The sequence below is a fragment of the Nicotiana tomentosiformis genome, chromosome 3 (assembly GCF_000390325.3).
Source record: "Nicotiana tomentosiformis chromosome 3, ASM39032v3, whole genome shotgun sequence".
In the NCBI taxonomy this organism is placed as follows: Eukaryota; Viridiplantae; Streptophyta; class Magnoliopsida; order Solanales; family Solanaceae; genus Nicotiana; species Nicotiana tomentosiformis.
The window spans coordinates 147,590,090-147,613,005 of record NC_090814.1 but is presented as its reverse complement, the minus strand read 5'-3'; the positions used below and the strand labels follow the sequence as shown (position 1 = coordinate 147,613,005).

The 22,916-nt window shown below is 34.5% G+C and overlaps 1 pseudogene; it reads left to right on the top strand.

The window, feature by feature from the left end:
• The first annotated feature begins 1,717 nt into the window (after window positions 1-1,717).
• Window positions 1,718-7,921, top strand: LOC104117939 (bifunctional riboflavin kinase/FMN phosphatase-like; annotated as a pseudogene).
• The last annotated feature ends 14,995 nt before the right edge of the window (window positions 7,922-22,916 follow it).

The window sequence follows — 22,916 nt, the reverse complement described above, 5'->3', positions numbered from 1 at the left end:
CTTCCACCCCCACTCAAAGTCACCATCACCTCCAAGGCTCCAACCACCATTACAACCAAATAATCCCAAATCGGATTCAAGCAACTTCATATTTCCCAAAACAACAACTATTGATTCTTATATTTTGTTTTTCACAACAACTTTTCCCGATTTCGAAGAACTTGACGAGTTCTTCAACTTTTCTCACTATCTAGAAATGAAGGTTTCAAGTTTTCTTCTCTTAAATCTTGATAAAATAAGTGTTAGGCTCCGAGTCTAATACAAATAAATGATTTCTACAAGATTTAAATAATAAATCACTGAACATCCATTAAATTTTCAGATCCGTGAACTTGAAAACCCGAAATGGATTTTTGATTTTGTTTTCAAAATTAATCCAAACCAAAACGGCTGCAATCCAATTTTGAGCACACTTGAAGCTCAAAACTCAACAATGCAACTGGTAATCTTCTGAGGTTTTACCTTCTTGGTTGGAAGCGAAGCTCTATTTTTACTTTGGCTTTGGCCTTGGTTTTTATCATAAATCATCTTTCATGTTCTAATGGTGCCCGGCGTCCGTATTTTTCGTCGAGGCAAAATATTTTCAGCGAAGAAAACATTTTCTCGCGATAGCGTTTTGGTCACCTACGCTCGGATCTGATGTTTTATGGCCTAAATCTATATTTCAAGTGTGTTTCTAGCAATTTGTCACCGACCAATAGTGGTTTCCTAGTAGGTGAGTATTTGGTGAGAAGAAAAGAAAAAAAACAAGAAATGAGAAGAAGAGAAGAAATGGTAGGGGACGAGGATGGTGAGGTGGCATTTGGTCGTGTGACTTGGCAGCTGACATGGAAAAAATGGAGCGGGTCAACTACCACGGTGTAGATCCATTAGGGATAGGGGCAAATATTTTAAGTTCATTTACGGTAGGGACTAGAATTGATAAATAGTATAACGGGTGGCAGAAGTAAACAATATAGTTTAGTAGAGGGGAAATTTTAGACCCTTTCCCTAATAAAAAGGGTATATTTTATAAGTTATTTTCTGGTAATTAATATAGAGAAAAAAATAACAATAAAAGAAGATATATCCTGTCAAGTATATAGAAAAAGAAAGAAATAGTAAACGAAGATTTACTATGAGCCCGTTTGGATTGGCTTAAAAAAAGTGGATTTTCAGCAAAAATAGCTTTTAAGCCAAAAATCACCTAACTTATTGCCTTTGACTTGCTTTAAACAGTTTTAAACTTATTTTAATCACCTTTTAACTTTGCAAACACTGAAAAAACTAAAAAGAGTTTAAAATCTGATTTGGCCAGCTTAAAAGCCAATCCAACCACCCTCTATATTAGTTATCTTTTTATTGTTAAAAAAGGAGCAAAAAGGTGAATTAAATCAGATTACGCAGAAAAAAAAAGATTTGAAAGAAACTAGAGAGGGAGAACGAAGAAAGAAAAAAAAGAAAAGGAGAAAAAAAGAAGCAAAAATTAAGGATCAAGTGTTATATTATGAGAATATGGAAGTTGGGATTAAAATAGGTATATAGAATAATTATTTTAATGAATATCATTGTAAATGGGAGAAAATGAGTACTAATGAGTAAATAGTTTGAAAATGAGTAGAATTTTTCCCAATATTCAAACCGCCAGCAGTGCATAATCCGTAGCACCAGTGACTCATGGGCCTCTGTAGGCCCAAATTGGAAGAAACGGTCCAAAAATTGGAAGACATTGAAGGCGATGGCAGCCAATCCAAAGGACAAACTTCGGCTTCTCAGTCTCCATTTCTCCGTATTTCAGCGCTTTATCTAACATACTTTAATAATCAACTGTGAAGTTGGATTATAGCAATATCCGGTGAGTAAAAAATTTACTTACTACATTTCATTGATAGTGATAGTAAGAAATATAGTTTTGTTTTTTGTAAATGTACTGTTAGGGTACAAATTAAAATGGGAAGGCACTTGCAGTTTTTTGTGATTGCAACTAATTTTCTGTTTGAATCATATACTCTAGGTGTTTCCTATGCGAAAGTGAAGCAGCCAGGATATTTTTGAATGGTTGGGATTTTACTAAAGGTGTCAAATTTGACACCTTAGATGTAATGTAATTGTGTGACGTGTCCAAACTTCACTTATTGGCATGCACCATTATGACATTGAATTTCACTAAAGGGGAAGGCATGCACCATTCTGATAAAACTGGCGTTAAATTTCTCATACCAAACAAAAAAAAAAAACTCACTTAATTGACAAATAAGACATTCGTTCTTATTGAATTCTTTTAAACGGCCTTGTCTAAGTTTATACTCAATTCTCAGGTTTTCCTTTTTACTCCTCATTTCGATTTTGCCTTTTACATTTATCGATGCGTATATCATATATTTGACGATTTGTTTCAATGAAATTTCTCTCTTAAGTCTTAATTCATATTTGCTCTCTTCCCCCTTCCTTTTCGTCTTCTGGAATTATTATTGTTTTTCACTTCAAGGATCTAATTTCACATTTCGTTTCGATTACTAGCTTTAATTGGGATGTGGCTCAGATAAGGGCGAATCTTTGTTTTTAGTAAGCTTTTGGTGAACCCATGAGGTTTCTGTTAGCTATTGAGTGGTTTCTGCACAGAACCGTATTTTTGTATCAGAACAATTTCCCTTGGGATAGCTCGAGGTTATTGAAAAAAGCTGGAAAATTTTTTTGTATAGATTTTTTGGTAAAGAAGAAGGCGGACTACAGTTGCATAGTTAGGTGAATTTGATACTTTATTGGTTGATTATGTTCAAAATTTTCCATTTGCTTTTTTACTTGGTAGAGTAATCACACATGACACAACTCGTTCTTGGTGATACTCAAAATTAGAAAAGACCCGAACTTTCAGCATTTAACTGTTTCTTAATTTCAGGGAGCAGCTTCTATCTGATGAATACGATTTTCTCTATTCTTAGTCATACAGAAAGACAAATTATTTGTGAATATGTCTTAGCAAAAGTTGATAATCTTATGTCAGGTTTATAGTTTATTTGCACCTTTGAAGGAGTAATTTTTGTCAGCAAGCTGAATATTTTTGAGCCAAATCGAAGACTATTACATTGAAGTTTTATAAATCTGAGCTTAGTATACCTAAGACTTCTGCGTTGGTTGGGTTGGGTTGGATTGGGTTATGCCCTTTTATTTGGTCCAAATTAACCAACCCTTATTGACTCGAGTAAACTTTGGGTGCGTTGGATCTTAACTTTGTTCTACCAAAATTTATTTTAACCAGTCCAAATTTTATTCGACCTGTCCCTTTGACATCCCTAGTTGGGGATGAGCAATATGGTGTCAGAATGAGTTCATAGTTTACACAGGTATCTATGTTTATTACTTTGACATGATTCTTTTTGTATGTGGGATGGAAAGTTGATATATATTTCGTTCTAATATTGAATGCTTATATGCCTCGTGCCCATTATGGACTTACACAGTTTTGATGGTGACCAGGAAACTTAAAATGAATTCCAAGTAATAGTAGCGTTACTTCTGATGCAATCATGATACACGAATGTTTTTTTATTGATTTATGTTTACATTTGACTTCAAGATTAAAATTCATGTATTTAGCTTTATTAATGTGCGAGTATATCTCATATTTACATAATGTGAACATATTTCTGTTTCTGCGTGGTAGATATTGCTCCCCATATCTGTTGAACGAACTTTGAAGAAGCTAGTTTCTGGTATCATCCTTGATTTGGATGGTATACTTCTTAATACATGTTGGTAGTGCTAATCTTGTTTGACTTGACACTTTTTTTGAGAATCGTATTTTTTTGTTGAGAATATTGACTTTACACTTCTAAAATTATATTCTTGGCCATTCTCCTAGATCATTCATGGCATTTGTTCTTGATAACTATGAACTTCTACTCATTCAAAATCATAAGCCAGAGTTCCTTTCATTTCCTTCCAATTTTTACATTGTTCAATTGCAATATGAAATGACTGGATACTTTGAAATTTTGGAAAAAAATATTCACTATTTCACTATCTTTGACTGTTGTAATCTTTATTCTAACTGTAGATTGTAGTAAAAGTTTTTTATTGTTTTGAAGTTCTTTTATCAAATTATCTTGTTTGAGAATATGCTTAATATGAGATCCCTTTATGCTTAGTGTGCCAGCAGCTATTTGGAACTGCTATGCATAATTTGAGATGCACTCTGACTCTCAAAGATAATGATATATAATTGTGAAGTCCCTCTTGTGCGACAGAAATACCTTGCTGTTATAGAGTTAACAGATGCATAGTATCAAACTGTATATTGCAAATGTCTTCCCTGTGTGCATTTGCGTTTCTTATTAGCCTCCAGTTTTCTTGTTTTAATTTGACCTCTTTGTGTTGACAGATGTTGTTGTGAGTGAGATCTTAAAGGCTTTCTTAGTTAAGTATGGAAAGCAATGGGATAGGAGAGAAGCTCCTAAAATAGTGGGAAAAATTCCTACAGAAGCTGCAGCTGCAGTTGTCGAAGATTATGGGCTCCCATTATCAACAGATGAATTTCTTTCACAATTTTACCCAATTCTCTCTTACCAGTAAGAAACTTGCATACATGGTTTCATTTATTTTCTGTTTATTGATTGCTACAAGCTGAAATTGAATAGACTATTGGAGGATTATTCACATTAAAATATTAATAGGCAGACTCTTTTCCTTAAATCCTATTAATGGATGTTAAAGGATGAATGTTGCAAAGTAAAACATTATACTCCTTTATAGTTGGAGCATGGATGATAGATTGCAAATTAGTTAGTAGAGGAAAAGGGACTAGAGAACACAGTTTTGGGGTGTTTGTTTTGTTCAAAACCCTTATTTGAAAATTAAGTAGGTACAAGTTGGTAATTAAATTGTGGAGAATTGCTAAAAGGGGAACCAATTTGTTCTCCAATTTAGAAAATGCAAATATACATGTTCTTTCTTTTTATCTTTTTTTTTTTTCCGCTTTTGGTGATATTTATTTATTTTTTGATTAGCAAAAGAAGATTAGCAAAAGAATCGAAGGAAAAAAGAGTAACGGAAGAATAAAACTACATTAACTTTTAAAAAAAGAAAAAGAAGTGACTACATTTTGTTTATTCGCTATCATATGTGTTTCTTGTACATTGAACTTGTTGATTTTTAATTTAAATGGAGCGAAGTTTTTCCTTTTTCTTTTGTTCTTCTGTTTTTTTTTTTTTTTTTTTTGTGTGTGTGTGTGTGGGGGGGGGGGGGGGTAGGAGGAATATGAGTGATCAACTCATCTATGGTCTTGTTAGTTTGAGGAACGTGATTTTATTGGCTCTTGCTGAGAGTGAAAACAATGTTGGATTGGTGTTCATTCTTTTCTTTGAGCTAGTAAAACTCTCATTATCATCTTATGATTGCTTGCGAGATCTTCCTGTATAGCCGTGGAACTTGTATGTCTATTGAATTCTGCAGATACTTTCCAGTCCAAAGTTCTTATAAAACTTTGTTAACCAATTTGATATAGGTGGCACAATATCAAAGCTCTTCCAGGAGCCAATCGGTTGATTAACCATTTGAGAGGTCATGGTGTACCCATGGCATTGGCTTCAAATTCTTCTAGGTCTAACATAGAGACCAAAATTTTTCATCATCTAGGTAGGGTTTTAACATATGGTTAGAGAGGTATTTCGTGCCATTCCAGCATGTAAAATAACATTTATGCTTGGGGCTTTGATTGGGATATTCTTTATTATTTTCAGGATGGAATGAATCATTCTCAGCTATTGTTGGAGGAGATGAAGTGAAAGCTGGAAAGCCATCTCCGGAAATATAAAATTGGATGAATTGTTTATCTTTGTTCTCCTCATTTCATTACCTAGTATTATAGATGTTGAATTAAATCTTGTATATCTTCGTCTGGAAGATTTCTTGAAGCAGCTAAAAGATTCAACATGGATCCATCCAGCTTTCTTGTCATAGAAGATTCAATGTGAGTTTTTATCTTCAAAGATTATGTAGCTATATATCCTTTCAGAAGCTTAGGAGCACGTTAGAAAATCTAACTACTGGTCAAAAGAAGGAAGAAAAAAAGGGTATAAGTGAGCTGGTTTTTCTCCTTAGAAGACATTGAGGGGTTTGTTTGAGTTTGTCATGCTCAGCTCAAATTTGCACATATTAAGATGGATATCAACATAGTTGACTGAATAACGTTAGTTACTAACTTCTGATCATAATTTATAATATTTATAGTTATTAGATTTATTTTTTATTTCATGGATAATGAAGTTTAAAATTCCTTGTCATCGCTTTTTCATTTTCAACAGTGAAATATGGCCCTTTTCTCTCTGAAGTCCATGTTAGTTTTAAATTGGATGTAAATTCTTTATCTGATAACTTAGTGAAAGTTGACTCGACCAGATATCTATGTTAGACTAGGTGTTACTGCTGGTAAGGCTGCTGGACTGATAGTTGTTGCTGTACCATCTCTTGCAAAGCAGTCTCATCTTTATACTTCCGCTGATGAAGTGACCACTTCTATTCTAGATTTGCAACTAGAAAAGTGGGGATTACCTGCATTTCAAGATAGTAATTCTTTATGACTTCTTTACTTGTATGAAGTGTACTTGATTTTTTTTTCAATTTTTGACTGGAAGCATATGCAGGGATAGAAGGTACTTTGCCTTTAGAAACTCGGTATATAGGTGGTCCTGTCATCAAGGGATTTGGGCGCGGCTCAAAGGTTCTTGGGATCCCCACATGTATACTCTTCTTTATTCCTTCTACTGAATGGCTAATCCAAATGCTTGACTCATTATCTGTATTCACTTGAAGTAGCTATTAGAATTTCTCATAAGTTTGTTATTGGAATTTCAGTTTCTTGTGAACCTCTCATATCAGAGACTCTAATTTTATGTCAATGTGTTATTTGAATTAGACTACCTAAAATTCTTGGAGGGGCTTGAGAGATTATTTTCTTGCCTTATATGACTCAACTGTTCAATGTGTTTTTCTATTCTTATGGTATCAAGTATTTTTTCAGCTAATTTGTCTCCAGAAGGTTATTCAGCCATTCTTTCAGAACATCCAGTGGGTGTATATTTTGGATGGGCAGGATTACCAGCTCGTGGTGTGTACAAGATGGTAGTGAGCATTGGTTGGAATCCATACTTTAATAACACGGAGAAGGCTATAGTAAGTGTGTCGTGACATATGATTCTTGCTTATTCTTGATATTTTTCTTTTGGTTTGTTGAAGACAACTTTACTTTTTAGGAGACATGGTTGCTTCATGATTTCAATGAGGACTTTTATGGTGAGGAATTGCACCTAGTTGTTGTGGTCTACATACGGCCGGAGGTATCGTGGCCTAGTTACTCTTATTTTTCCTTTTTCTTTCTTATAGCACTTGCTCATATTACCGGCTATTTGCAATATTACAGGCCAACTTTTCATCACTTGAAGCCTTGATAGCAAAGATTCACGAGGACAGAAAGATTGCAGAAAGAGCTCTCAAACTTCCTCAATACTTGAAGTACAAGGACGATCCATACCTTAAAATCTCTTTGCATCAACATGACAATTGATCATTGAAGATTGTTGGAATTCATTGTTGCTTCTGATTGGGATTGCATTTGTCATGTTTCCTGGTGCATTCAGAATTATAGCAGAAGACTTTCCATCAATTGCATGAAATGCTATATACAAAAATTTGTAATAAGTGACTTTATAACTATTCGGAATAAAATTAACCAAGTAGTGTTTATAAAGTGGGTTAAGCGTTGTCGATTCTTAAGGGTTGAATTGCTGGATCCTTGTACTGAGAAGTTCAAGTTCTGGTGTCATCTAAGAGCCCATTTGGTTCACAAAATAGACTTACTAATGTAATTTTCTTGATTTCTGCTTATGACAGAAGTACTTGTGGTTGTGATTTTGTATTTCGAAGAAATGAGTGGACTTCACATTGAGGCATTTGCATTATTTTCTTTTTGACACATGTAAACTGTTGGGAAGTATCGTTGTTTAGTTGATATAACTTGTTAATAATTTGTAAGCATGCAAGCTGGTGCATATAGTAGATTGTTTCCTTTTATGCATCAAATGACATTTCCTTGTGATCTTTCATTTCAGTCAAAGCCTTCATAGCATGAGGCGACTATTCGGTACATATTATTTTTGATTTTTTTAAACACCTCCTAAGAAAGACATTTCCTTGTCTTAATTAGCAGATGTTCTTTATACAAATAGCCGATCATATTCACTGTTTACTTTTTCTAGCCATCTATATACATTATACATTGACTATACACACACACACACACACACACACACACACATATATATATATATATATATATATATATATATATATATATATATATATAATGCACAAATTATGCATATATTATACCTTCACCGGTTATTTTTAGTTTAGGCGATTAGGTGGACGGCTATTTAGGTTAATTATTTTATTTTTTTGGATTTTAGTGAATGAGCTCAAAAGTTCACTTCTTTGGATATTGCCAACGATTTTCTTCCTTGTCAATCATTTGGCAAAGGAGTGGTGCTCCAACACTATAATGTGTAGAGGATGCAAAACATTTAAATAAGTCACTGCTTAAAGTACGACTAAGGTTTATCTCATTGGGCCACATCTTCTGCAATTTCTTGATTGAAATTGAATACAGGTTACTTTGTCTCTACTATGCAAGTTTCATCCTTGGACACTAAAATGTAATTACTTAGTGACTTTGATGAGCAGCTGAAGCATTTACTAGTAAATAAAATGTTTTTTTCTTTTTGTCACTTATAAGGTAATTTTTACTTCGTTTCTTTTTATTTAGGGAAATAATCTAATATGGAATGTACATTATTAAAGCTAGATCTCAAATATCTTATCTTTTAGTTAGGGGAATAAATCTAATATGGAATACTATCTCTTTAGACATGGCTGAAGAAAGATAGTAAACAACTTACCAAAGTAGACTTTGGTACAAGAAATTTTGCAATTGAGACTCTCTAAAGGAAATCTCATTAACTCACTATGATCAGAAATTGGATAGTGCAAGGTTTAAAAAAAAAATTAACTGAATAATATGTTTGACTAATCAAACCTATCTCCATGGAAAAAGAAAAAAAGAGTTGCTAAGATGAATACAAAAGAGAGTAAGCATAATTGGGAAAATATTCAAGAGAATACTTCACAATATTTACCAAAAAAGAGGATCACTCAACTGCTAAAGATTTCTGGAATTTCCCCCCAAAAAAATTGTTCTTATAGAATATACAACAAGAGTAGATTTACGAGTTATACCAATGAACGTCGAAGAACTCTATTTCTTCCGAAGTAGGAAACATTCACCTTATAACTCTTGCTAAACACATAATTGGATGACGGTTAATAAGGTGAGTCAAAATTATGTGAGACGAAGTTCAAACTTTTAGTAGATACATAGTCGAGACAAATTTCTTTTCGTACGTCTAAGTCGTGACGGATAAAATTATATTAATAAGAGATAATCCGTATAAAATTGATATTTTATCTTGAGCGCATATAGTCCTTTATCTTTGCTAAAATGGAGCACATATAGTCTAGTTATTAGCAAAGCCCAACAGAAGGCACAAAACTAACGGCCCCATCCCACGTGCAGTGCACATGGCAGTAAAAACATGAGCATAATAGAGGTCGTCTTCCTAAAATACCATTTCCCCCCTGTTTACCCTTAATCCCTAATTACTTGCGAAGCTACATGCTTATTGCTTTCTATCTTGCAGTCATGAAAGAGAAACTCAACCCCGACGGCTCGGAACTTGTATAGGAATTAGTCGTGTAAACTTGTTTACCCGAAAAACGGATAGAGTTGAATTTATACGTAACTCTAAGGATACGTAGTATAACTTGGTACGAATTGGAAAAATAAGTAGAAATATGTTAAATATTGACTGTAAAAAGGAATGAATACAAACCCAATTTGATTAAAGAATGGTTAATAAACGAACAAGATGAATCAATGTCCAAAACCCAAAAAAGGATAATATTTGCTATATGTGTGTAAATCTCAATAATCCCTGAATGTGAGGGTGTATCAATGTATTTCAATATATCTTTTACAAATGATAGCCACTCTTCATATAGTGGAGGAATCCTACTTTGGATATAATTAAAAATACATAGTGGGAATCCCATGATAGATTAGTTAATTAGCTTTTCCTTGATTTCCGTCGAGATTCTCTTCCCTAGTGCTGCTACAACGACTCTTTGTCTCTTGGCTCGATTTCGATCTTGGTTGGTCTCGGTATTGGCCGGTCTCTGGTTCTCGAGCTTGATATTAACTCGAGCTCGATCGGTCTATGGGACTCGAGCTTGATATTGATTTGAGCTTGATATTAATCGGTCTCTAGGTATCGATCTCGATATTGACTCGAACTCGGTATTGATCGGTCCCTGGATCTTGAGCTTGATAACCCAACTTCACATCATAGTTTGATATTATAATGACAACCCATGAGTTCGATAATCTATCATGCTCCAATAATGACGACCCTCGGTCCATCATGCTCTCAACTTCCTGCAGTCTTCAGTTCTGTGGTCATGGGCGCCATGATACTTGCAAATTTGATTGGGATTTCTCTCGGCTGGATCAGACTGCAGAGGTCGAGGCCACTTAGTATCTTTAATGCGTCCGATAGCCAACACGATTGCGGATGAATCGATGTTGAAGTTATATTCTGATAACTGTGGTGCTTCCTTAGGTACGGTATGCATGTCAAACCCATTCTTGTTCATCATCCCCCGAGACCCTTGGCCTCGATCACTTCTCCTTTCGCCTCGTACGGAGTTACGTGTAGGTTCGCTACCCTTACGATCTCCGTTATACGACCGATATCGGTCCTTGTTTGACCTTGGTTCTCGGTCGATGTCCCTTTTAATAACGGACTCAAAATCCAACTGGTCGTCTTCGACTCTAATCTTCGATTAATATCGATTGTGTATATCAGCCCAGGTAATAACCGGGTACTCGATCAAATTCTGCTTCAACTGTCGTGAAGCCATCGAGCTTCATTCGTTCAGTCCTTGAGTGAAAGCTTGAACAGCCCAATCGTCCGTGACTGGTGGTAGGTCCATTCGTTCCGTTTGGAAACGAGATACGAACTCTCTTAGCATCTCGTTATCTTTTTGCCTTACCTTGAAAAGGTCCGACTTCTTGGTCTCGACCTTTATGGCTCCGGCGTGTGCTTTTATGAAAGAATCTGCAAGCATAGCAAAAGAATCGATAGAGTTAGGCGGTAAATTATGATACCATATCATTTCCCCCTTTGACAGGGTTTCTCCGAACTTCTTCAATAATACGGATTCGATCTCGTCGTCTTCTAGATCGTTCCCTTTAATAGCACATGTGTAAAAAGTGACATGTTCGTTGGGGTCGGTCGTCCCATTATATTTAAAAATTTTCGGCATGCGGAACTTCTTGGGTATCGGTTTGGGAGCCGCGCTCGGGGGGAGGGGAAGGCTTTTGTACGAATTTTTTGGAATCCAAGCCCTTCAATACCGGTGGTGCCCCCGGGATCTGATCAACCCTGGAGTTATAAGTTTCTACTTTTTTTTCGTTTGCCTCAATCTTCTTTTCTCCTGACTCAATTCGTTTTGTCAGTTCCTCGAACATTCTAATAATTTCGGGATTAGTCCCCGATTCTTGTTCATTTGACCTTACTACAACTGGCCCCATTTTGTGGGTGACTTCTAGGGTGGATCGGGCTCGGCCCTGCTCGGTGCCTGGGTTTGGCTCTACAACTAAGCTATCGCTACCTGTTGAGCTTGCAACATTTTAAAAATCATACGCAGGCTGATCCCGTCTTCGCCAAAATTTTGGGTATTTTGAACTGCAGATCGAGTTCTACCATGAATGTTATTTTCAGGGTCGGAACGTTGGTTCGCCTCGATGGCTACATGTGAATTAACGTCAATTGGATATACGGCTCGAGCTCCAACGGGATCGACGAGTGGCCTTTCATCCCCGGTCGCCAGGTTGTTGTTCTCATCTTGAAGGCCAGCTTCGTTATCGATAGGTAGGGCCATTAATTGAGGGTTCGTCATTTTTTAACCTGAATTTAAAGACACTTCCAAGAGCAAGGGTAAAATGGTATATTTTTCAGAGATTCGTACTAAATAACCACTATTATCCTTAGCCCCACGGTGGACGCTAAACTGTTTACCCGAAAAATGGATAGAGTTGAATTTATACGTAATTCTAAGGATACGTGGTATAACTTGGTACGAATTGGAAAAATAAGTATAAATATGTCGAATATTGACTGTAAAAAGGAATGAATACAAACCCAATTTGAGTAAAGAATGGTTGATAAACAAACAAGATGAATCAATGTTCAAAACCCAAAAAAGGATAATATTTGCTATATGTGTGTAAATCTCAATAATCCCTGAATGTGAGGGTGTATCAATGTATTTCAATGTATCTTTCACAAATGATAGCCACTCTTCATATAATGGAGGAATTCTACTTTGGATATAATTAAAAATACATAGTGGGGATCCCATGATAGATTAGTTAATTAGCTTTTCCTTGATTTCCGTCGAGATTCTCTTCCCTAGTGCGACAAGAACTGCTCTTTGTCTCTTGGCTCGATCTCGATCTTGGTTGGTCTTGGTATTGGTCGGTCTCTGGGTCTCGAGCTTGATATTGAGTCGAGCTCGATCGGTCTATGGGACTCGAGCTTGATATTGATTCGAGCTTGATATTAATCGGTCTTTGGGTATCGATCTCGATATTGACTCGAACTCGGTATTGATCGGTCCCTGGATCTTGAGCTCGATAACTCAACTTTATATTATAGCCTTATATTATAATGACGACCCTCGGTCCATCATGCTCCAATCTTGACTACTTACACGAAGGGCAAAATCGGTTTTGACTGTATACAAAACTGAAACTGTATATGAAACTGCTAATGCTCCATATTCAAGTGAATAAACTGGCTAATTATATCAACAGTTTGTCCAATTGAATATTCTTAGCCGTACTATTATAGTTTGCTTGGCTTTTGAATTACTCATGTTTATGCTATTGTGGGGTGAGTAGAATTTTTTTTTTTGATTCCTAACCTATAAACAGTTTCAAGAACAACAAAGGAGAAAAGTGTCGTTAATAATTCCTTTAAGATAAGAACTGATGATATAGTTTAATTCTGCTCATTTTGGGACTGATTATGTCACTAGTCATGCTAATCCTTTATTACACGTTGTGTTCGGAGAAGAATTTCATATGGATTTTCCACGCGGTTTTGCTTTTGAAGCCATACAAGTCAATGGTGACGCTGAATTGGTTATTTGGAGAAGATGAGCCTATATGGGTCTTGTTTCTACTGTCACATGCATTGCACGTGGAAAGGAGCCGTTATCTTTGTGCCTTTTGTTTGGGTTTGCTGTTAACTAGACTATATGTGCTCCATTTTAGCAAAGATAAAGGACTATATGTGCTCAAGATGAAATATCAAGGACAAAATTAGACATACTGCTATACTTAAGGGATAATTTTGATTAAAAACTCACCAAAAGTACCACTAGTATCTAGTGGCTTTCTACATGCAATGCCAATTACTATAAGAGCATGTTATTGAGGATAAGTTGGAAATGTTAAAATTAAAATGTTTCTAAATATGAAAAGGTGTCTCGGAACATACCAAAAGAAAAAATACGTGCCCATATTAAATAGAACTAACGAAGTACAAGTTAGGTAATCTTCAAAATGGATGTGAAGAAAAAGACGTTCTATCAAATAGATGCAAAGAAAAAGAAGACATGGAAGACAACTCCTTATTTTATCTTTTATATTTTGTGGAAGGCAAGATAGGAGATCTTTTGAAGGTAAAGAGTGCATTCTTGAGGGTCAAAAGTTCTGTTGTATTTCTTTTGTTGATTTTTTGTTCAAAGTGGAAATACCAACTTGTCTAGAGGGTTGGCTGGAGTGATAGTATGATTACAGTGCATTTGTTTTTTGGTAAAGACATCTGGAAACGTATTGTATGATCACAATACCTTTGTAGATATCACACCATCTCAGTGAAGCGTAAATGAACTCTTTTGATTTATTGAAAAACTGTAATCTATGATCAGAATGACAGAAATGAGACCTAGTTGTCAATTTTCGGTGGTAGCTAATGAATCTTTTGACGCTCCGCTCTCCCAAAAGATGCTTTTCCCTTTTGGTTTTTCATTTTGTTTCATAGACTTTAAGATTTAATGCATTTTCAGTTTTTCTTTGAGTATCTTCTTACTTCATTTGCATTACAATGCTAAGTTCTTTTGTGGTATTGTGATCTGCTTCATTTTCTTTATTTATGTATTAGCTGGTAATTTGCTACAAAAGAAAGTTTTCACTGACTCTTTATTCTTTTTGAGTTAGGATATTTGCTGGATACAACAAATCCGTAAGAATATTTGATATTCATCGGCCTGGTAGAGATTTTACCCAGCACTCCACCCTTCAAGGAAATAAAGAAGGGCAATCAGGTATTTTTCACTAGCTGCTTCTCTTTATGATCAACATTTCAGCACTCAGCTCTATAAATAAGACGAGAAGCGGACGATTATCTGTGTCAAACACATCAATCTGATAGTTCTCTCAAAGTGAAACTAGATAGTGCAGTTGAAGTTAATTAATTCTCCTACCTTCTGATGCCAACATTATTCCTCATTATACATTTATTATTCTGACACCTTTTACCTTATCTGTTTAGGCATTATATCCTCAATTGCTTTCTGCCCAAGCATTCAGGATTGCTGGCTACAGGCTCCTATAGCCAAAGTGTTAGCCTCAAGGTTTTCCATATTAATTTTGATGATAACAAATCAACATAATTATTAATCAAAGAATATTTACTTGTGGTAATCTTATTTTTGCACAGGTTTATTCAAGAAAGAAGATGCTGGTAAAGATCCAAACAAATATAAGAAAGAGAATATCATGAGAAGAATTTATAAGCGAAAATATTATCAAGGAAGATTATTTTCAGAGATTTGATCTCCAAGCGTCATAGAAGGAATAATATTTGAAAGTCAAATTTCAAATATTGAATAGCTTACTACAATATCAGAAGAAGAATTTGCAGAAATTATGGAAGGAAAGTTTTCCAATATCTTGAAAGGAAAGTTGCTAAAATCATGAAAAAGATCTATTATTTTGTGGAAGGAAATTACTATATGAAAAAGATACAACAAGGCCAAGGAAAAGAAAATATATTATGGATGTAGTACAATCTATATTATGGAAGATTATTTTTCAAGATCAAGAAAGGAATATTTTCAATGTAATAGGAGTTCAAAGATGCTACTATTATTTATGGAAAAATATTCTTACTACATTTCCTCTTTAGTTATGGAAAGAGAATATCTGTATGGCTATACTACGATCTATGGTTTGGAAGGTAGATTAAATCAAGGGTATGAATATAAAGTGATATAAGTACATAGAAGATGTAATAACCTGAAATATAGTTATATACTAATTAATCGTGAGGTTGAAGAAGTAATTTTATTGATAGTTATTGGTTCAAATACTAAACTAGTGTAGAAAATTATGGTATACTACATAAACAATTAGTGGGCCTAATTTATAATTAGGCATATACCAGGGAGCAGTATAATAATTTTAGTTAATAATAGGGATTGAAAAAAAAACATTTGGGCCCAAACCTTATACTGCTATAATTTTAGGTATATATATATTTTTTTTACAGCTTAGTTCTCTCAGGAAAGAATATTAGAAGACAAACACTGTGTCGGCGTGAGTACATTAGAAGTCTTGACTACTGTGTCATTCTTCAGATTATAAGGCGAGGATCATTGTAGGGAAAAGACCAATTGTAAGGTATGTCTACTTTTAATATTTACATATAGTAGTATTCATGGAATTAGATAATCTTGATGATGATGGTTGGGACAATCATTATAACGGAGATGTGCTTAAGAATGAAATAGAAAATTAATCATGATGTCATGATTGCATATAATAAAGAGTCTGCAATTAAAACCTTGCTATGGAAATTATATTAATTGTACTTTTCGGCTTTGAAATTTGGAGACTCAGTATTAGCTAATGAGAGGATAGTAAAAAGAAGAAGGAATCTATTGGAAGGAAATAGTTATACATTTGCAGAAAGTTTTTAGCCAATTAGAATAATAATTATATAATGATGGGATTCAAGAATTGGAAATTTTTCCATTAATATACTGTTCCAGTTCTTTAAATTTGGAGATAAAAGCATTAAGTATCATGCCATGATTTACTATGTGTTTTTTTGAACTTCTGAGAAAAAGCTAACGTGATGGCTTCTGGAGCCACCTCTATTTCGGCATTTTAGTTCACTGTATAGTGCATCGTATGGTATTTATTTGTTTACAAATTTTTCTTAATTGGACCGAGGGTTGACTTTGATTTTGATTTGTCCAGAGTTATTCTATATTTTGGATAGATTGAGGTAATTGGAGGCCGATTGGTTGGTGTCTTAGACGTTGCAAGGTTGGGAAACTTCCCGTTAGCGAGGTAAGTGAGACTTTAAGCTTTGATGCTTGCTTTTCTAAAATCCGTTTTAAAAATATGTTTTTCTCTGCCTGATCCATGTGTTGGGACAAGCGTGCGCTTGGCAGAATCGGTGGTCTTAGACTAGCCGCAAATATATTATTTTATAAAAAATACAAAAATAACAAATATTATTTTATAAGTCGTTTGAGTTTGATACGGCTGTGCGGCATGATGTTGAGTTTGATACGGCTGTGCACCATGATATTGGGGCATTGTGTATACTTTTTGATATATTTGGGGCATTGTGTATGCTTCAGTGAGCATTGTGTATGCGCGGTTACATATTTGAGACATTGTGGTACTGTTGTGGACTCGTAAAAGTGTTGTTTAATTTCTTTCACTATAGTCATGACAAGCCCTTAGTGTATACTGTGTTAAGATATATGTACTCCTGTTGGTTAATTCTTATTAACTCTGTTGATAAATATGTATTGAGTTATTGTATAATTATCGTATTTATTATATCGTTCTTGTTGTGGTGTATTTGTATTTTCTAACACTTGTTCCAGAGGTATTCAGAGTGGCGGATCGAGGATCTTACTGAGTTATATTTACAAATAACTCACTCCTTATCTGCATGTCTATGCAGATATTATTCGTGACGACAGAGCTAGCAGCTAACGAGTTCGCTAGTTGATCTAGTTATTTAGGTGAGCCACCGCATAGTTCGTGGAGGCTGCCAAGAGAGTCCTTATCATTTATTTATACGATGTCTTTTATTTTGGGGTTGACACACTCGATCATAAGTCTTTTGTAATTCTCTTAGATACTCCATGATCTAGGGTGGGATTTGGGCTAGAGTATTGTTCCTCCATTTTGGTTACTATTATTCAGAAATATTTATAGAACAATTTGGATCACTAATCATTCCCATTTAATTATTGGAATGTTAGGAATTTGCATTTATTTCGGTTGAATTTTGAATAAGTGCTAAATGTATGGTATAAGTTGGTTCGCCTGGCGGGCAGTGTTAGTTGGGTGTCAGTCACGTCTAGGGGGTAGTTTGGGACGTGACAGAAGATACTATGGAAAGGAGTAGTACCAATCTTCTCAAAAGAAAAACTTCATTACGAGACTACAAGCCAAGGATGATAACGGTGATCAACTTTCGGAAAGAACCGCAAATTAAGGAACGAAGGAGATAAAGAGATTTTAATCTCATATGTCATAGATTAAGGAGTGAAGAAAGATCCTTACTAGACTATACTTGGAAAACCATAACTATTGAGGAAGAATTATACACTATCCAAGTTCAAAAGATGGCTACCAAGTATGGCCAAGTTCATACACTAATGAAGAGTTCGTTGGAGTATCAAAATATGGAAAGAAATAATTCTCAAAGTCCAAGAGAATCAAGGAATGGTCAAGATTAATTAGTAAAGCTAATCAAGAAGTCATTTGGACAACTCTCAAGGCTAATTGTGAAAGCAAATATTTTCAAGATGGAAAGTTTCATAAAGCACGGTCAGGAAAAGGCTTTGGATAAAAATTTTCCTTGGGCTATGCAATAGCCAGAACAAGTTGAAAATGCTATATATATAAGAGTTCATAGAAGAGAAAAAGCACGCGACCTTCTATACAATTGTCTACCCAACTACAAGTTCTTTGTTCTACTCTTAACAAGCATTGTAATTCACTTTTAGATTTACTGTGTACACAAAAGAGAGAAGAGAGACAGAAAAATATTGGAGAGGCAGTGTGTCCGAGAGGTTATGTCATTGTTCGTTTCTTTGGTGAGCGAGTGAAAACCAAAGGGTCGTTGTTGGTGAGCGAGTGAAAACCAACCCTTGTTCGTTGTTGGTGAGCGAGTGAAAACCAACCCTGTAAACGTTAGTGGTGAATGTTAAAAATCGCAAAAGCTGTACTTAACCCAAATTACAAAGAGCTCAAGAGATAACATCCTTGCAACCCAAGGAGACTGGATTAGGATACCACATTGGTTCCGAACCAGTATAAAATTTTTGGTGTCATTTATTTTACTGCTCTCATATTTTATTATACACCTTACTGTTTGTTGTGAGTAGTATCTGTTTAAATTCAAGTACTAACAGTTTTGGTGCAGGCTGTCTCCGCATAAGTCGACTAGGTCTGAAGAGTAGTCGACTAGAAATTTAAAAAGGCTACAATTCACCCCCCTCTTGTACTTTCAATTGGTATCAGAACAGGTCTCACATCTTTATTTTTTTACTTAAAAGCAAGTGAGAAAAGATCCAAGGCAAGTCATCAAATTATACTTCAAGAGGGATACTCAACAAGAAGGCCACCGTACTTCAATAGTTAATACTATAGCCATTGGAAAGTAAGAATGAAGGTTTATGTTCAATCAACAGACTATCGAGCCTGGCTAGTTATTCAGAATGGACCAAGGCCTATCCCGAACATTAGTGATGGAAAGAAGCTTGTAAAAATGACATCCATATTTGACTACACAAAAGAACAATTGGATATTTTGCAAACAAATGTTAGAGCAATCAACATGCTCTATTGTGCGATTAATGAAAAAGAATATAAGAAAATATTCACATGTGAGACTGCTAAAGATATATAGGACAGATTGGAAAATATCCATGGGGACACCAACAGAGTTAAGGAAATTGAATCCACGTCAACTCTTGAAGAATCCGAAAATAGTGAAGATCGAGAAGACTTGGCCGTGATACCCAGGACGAGAAAAGGAAGAGTAGGAAGAAGCAGAATAGAAAATAACAATCCATCCAGAATCATCAAAAGAATCGCAAGAATGAGGTTCAACAACAAGAGAACATATGTTGCTACAAATGTGGTAAACCTGGACATATGAAATTAAAATTTCCCAACCTCAAGAAGAAAAATCATAGAATCTCAACTTGGAGCGACGAGGATGATCAAGAAGAAATGACAAACATATGTCTCAAGAAAAGAGGAGAAACTGACGAGGTGTGCTTTAATGCTATGGATTGTGATCTCAAGAAAAAGAATCACTAATCTTGGAGCGACGAGGATGAATCTGAAGAAAAAAACAATCACGAAAGAATGGAGAATCAGTGTTTCATGGCAATGGGAAAAATTAACAATATATATCCCACTCCTATTACGTATTGCGATAAATGTGATGAATTACAGGATAATATCGAATTGGTTCTCAATGACCTTGAGAAAGTTTTAAATGAATATAATAAGTTGAGGAAGGATAAGAAGAATTAGGAGATCCAACTTGAAGAATATAACAAGTTGATACATGAGAAGAAAGATTGGGAAATCCAACTTGAGGAATATAACAAGTTGAGAAATGAAAAGAAAGACTGAGATATTCAGCTTAAAGAATATCTGATGGAGAACAACTTATTTCAAGAAAAAAATTTTGAGCTTCGCAAACAAATAAGCAGCTTGTACAAATCCCCTAGCCACTACTTTAATCGATCAAAGTCGTTTCTTTGGCTTAACAGCTATAAGTCAACTGAAAATGGATCTACTGGTAAACGTCCTAAGTTCATACATACTCTATAAATGATGAACGAACTATTACATGTGATGGTAATACTTAAGTGATTGGTATCACTAAAGGTTATTCAAGTTCCTTCGGATGCTTTATAAGGTGATATGTATCTAGTAATATTTTTTTTTGGTTAAGTATATTATGATATGTACAACTACATATTGCTTGAGTCGACTAGCTGCAACATACTACTATTATGTTTGGTGTTAATCTTATCCTTGACTTAGAGATTTTGAAAAGAACGAATTTATATCTAACATGAACCATGTCATTTGTATAAGCATTAGGATAAGCAAGCAAGCATGCATGCATTCCTTTCATGTAGTTGTGAGCTTAAGATAATTTGTGAAGAGAATTACCTCTCATATCCATTCTCTTGGTAAAAGTTTCAATACTTCATTCGAATCTGAGTAGGTTGTTTAACCTTGATGCCTCGGTAACTTGTGCATGTGGAGATACTCGGCTATTCCTAAGACTCAAAAGCTTAGAAGGTACATATATATATATATATATATATATATATATATATATATATATATATATATATATATATATATATATATATATATATATATATGTTTCTATTGTTGATTATCCTTACTTTTGCATAGATCATAATTTTTTAATAAGAAAATGACGCATTTGCAGTGATCATCGATGTGAGTTTTAATAGTATTTGTTTGACATTTTTTTGCAACAAGCATAATATTTTACATTTTTAGTTTGGAGCCTCAGTTGAAAGCAGACTTGAAAAGAAAGCATCATTTTTGCATAAATTGTCATCATTGGCTTATATGTGCTTTAATATTTTTCATTGGATCTTATCTTGAATGAAATTCTGTCTGAGCTATGGGAAGGAAGAAAAATTAATTTTTGGTTATTTTATTTCCTTTGGTTTCAAATGTCTTGGTAAGACTCTTGACATATTCCTTATTCATTACTACTTACAATTTTATAAAATTCAGAATATTAGTTGTAGAGAAATCTCAACATGCGTGTTAGTTATTCACTAATACTTTTTAAAGCAAATTATGAATAAGGATGAAAAACTTGCAGTAAACTGCTAATGACACATCTATACTAGTTGAACTAGACAGTCATGAAGAAGCATTAAACGATGAATGCTGGATTCTAGCAATGCAAGATTTGTTGTGCGAAGTTGAAAGAATCAAAAGTATGAAAATCCAGTACCAAGTAAAGGAGCTGCAATCATGGATATCTAAAGCCTGATAAGATTGGTAAGGTTGTAAAAATTATGTGTAAACTTGTAGCCCAAGGTTTCACAACAAGAAGGTTTGTTTCTTCTTAGAGAGTTTTGTTAGAACATCATTTTTCATGTGCATATTACAAAGTTTGTAAACTATTTTTGTATGGATGTTGAAATATTTTTTAAATGGTTTAAAAATTACATAACATTATTCTCTAGCCTCTCTCTGGAATTGAAAGTTTTTTGAACCACATTCTTGTGACCAAAACTAGTTATCATTTGAAACAAATTCATGTTTATCATCTGACGATTATTCTTTCCAAAGATGCATTTACAAGAAGCACATTTTTTTGGTAATACTAACCAAAAGCATGTCAAGCATTTTTAAACCTCTGGAAGATGATCGGTTTGGAAATGAGTATGATGCAGAATTAACCTTCATCTTCATATTCCAGATAATGCGAAGCAAGGAGAAAATTAGTAAGTCCAATGATCGAATAAAGTACCAAGATATGACTGACTCTCTATTGCAGTTTATGACAAGTATTTTGGTATACCTGATCCCATAATATCTCTTTATAGTGCCACAAAAGATTTTTGGTTGACATTCTAAATTATAGATTATTGTATGCAAGAACTAATTGCTTTGATCTAGTAGGATATTTTCAGATGCAAACTTTGCAGGCAACAAAGTTGACTGAAATAGAAAGAATGGCATGGATATTTTTTTAAAATTCTCATGTCATGAAAAAGACAAAACTAGAGTACAATGCATAACACATGTCATTAGATTGCTTGTAACAAAGTATTTTGGAAATCTGCCTGGAGGACATTGACCATCATCTTGCAGATATTTCCTCACATTTACGAAAGAAGCTGGTATGGTAATGGTGTCATCTTGTATCCTTTCGTGGCAGTAAGTTTGCAAGTCTTTGATAATACTTGAGTGAGTCACATAAATTTTTAATGGCTCAAAGTTTTTTCTGCTACTCTATATGTTTTGTAAGGCAAATAGTTTTCCTCTGTTGTTTAAAAAAATTGTCTTTTAGACTTTATAATTTCTTTAGCCTTGGGTTAATGCTTTAAACTATTTGATCAGATTAAGTGCTTTCACTTCTGTTATTTTTTTCTACTTAAGATTCTTAAAGGTGATTATTATTACATGATTGTTTATAACTCCTTGGATGATTATAATTTGTAGTCATTGGATATGTAAGTAGTATGTGCAATTGTCTATATGTTATTTATACCTTGTTACAAATACGTTTTTGCATATTTCCTACAAGTTATTTCACCCTTTTGATGATGACAAAAGGGGGAGAAGCTACTGTGTACAAAAGCTCAAAAATTCAGGTAGAGTTTATAGAGCCAGGGGGAGCATAACTGAGGAATGCATAGAGTGAGGGGGAGTTCACATTTGATGTACTACATGCATTTCGAGGAGATAACTTCAGGGAAGTACCATGTAACGACCTGACCGATCGTTTTGAGTATTATAACCCCGTTTCCTTATTTACTGCTCAATTTATACTTTATAGTTGTTTTATGACTTACCGGGTTAGAGGGTTCAGGTCCGGAAGAAATTTGGAGTGAAATGAGACACTTAGTCTCATAATTGAAAATTTAAGTTAGAAAAGAGGATCGGATATGGACCTATGTGTAAACGACCTCAGATTTAAATT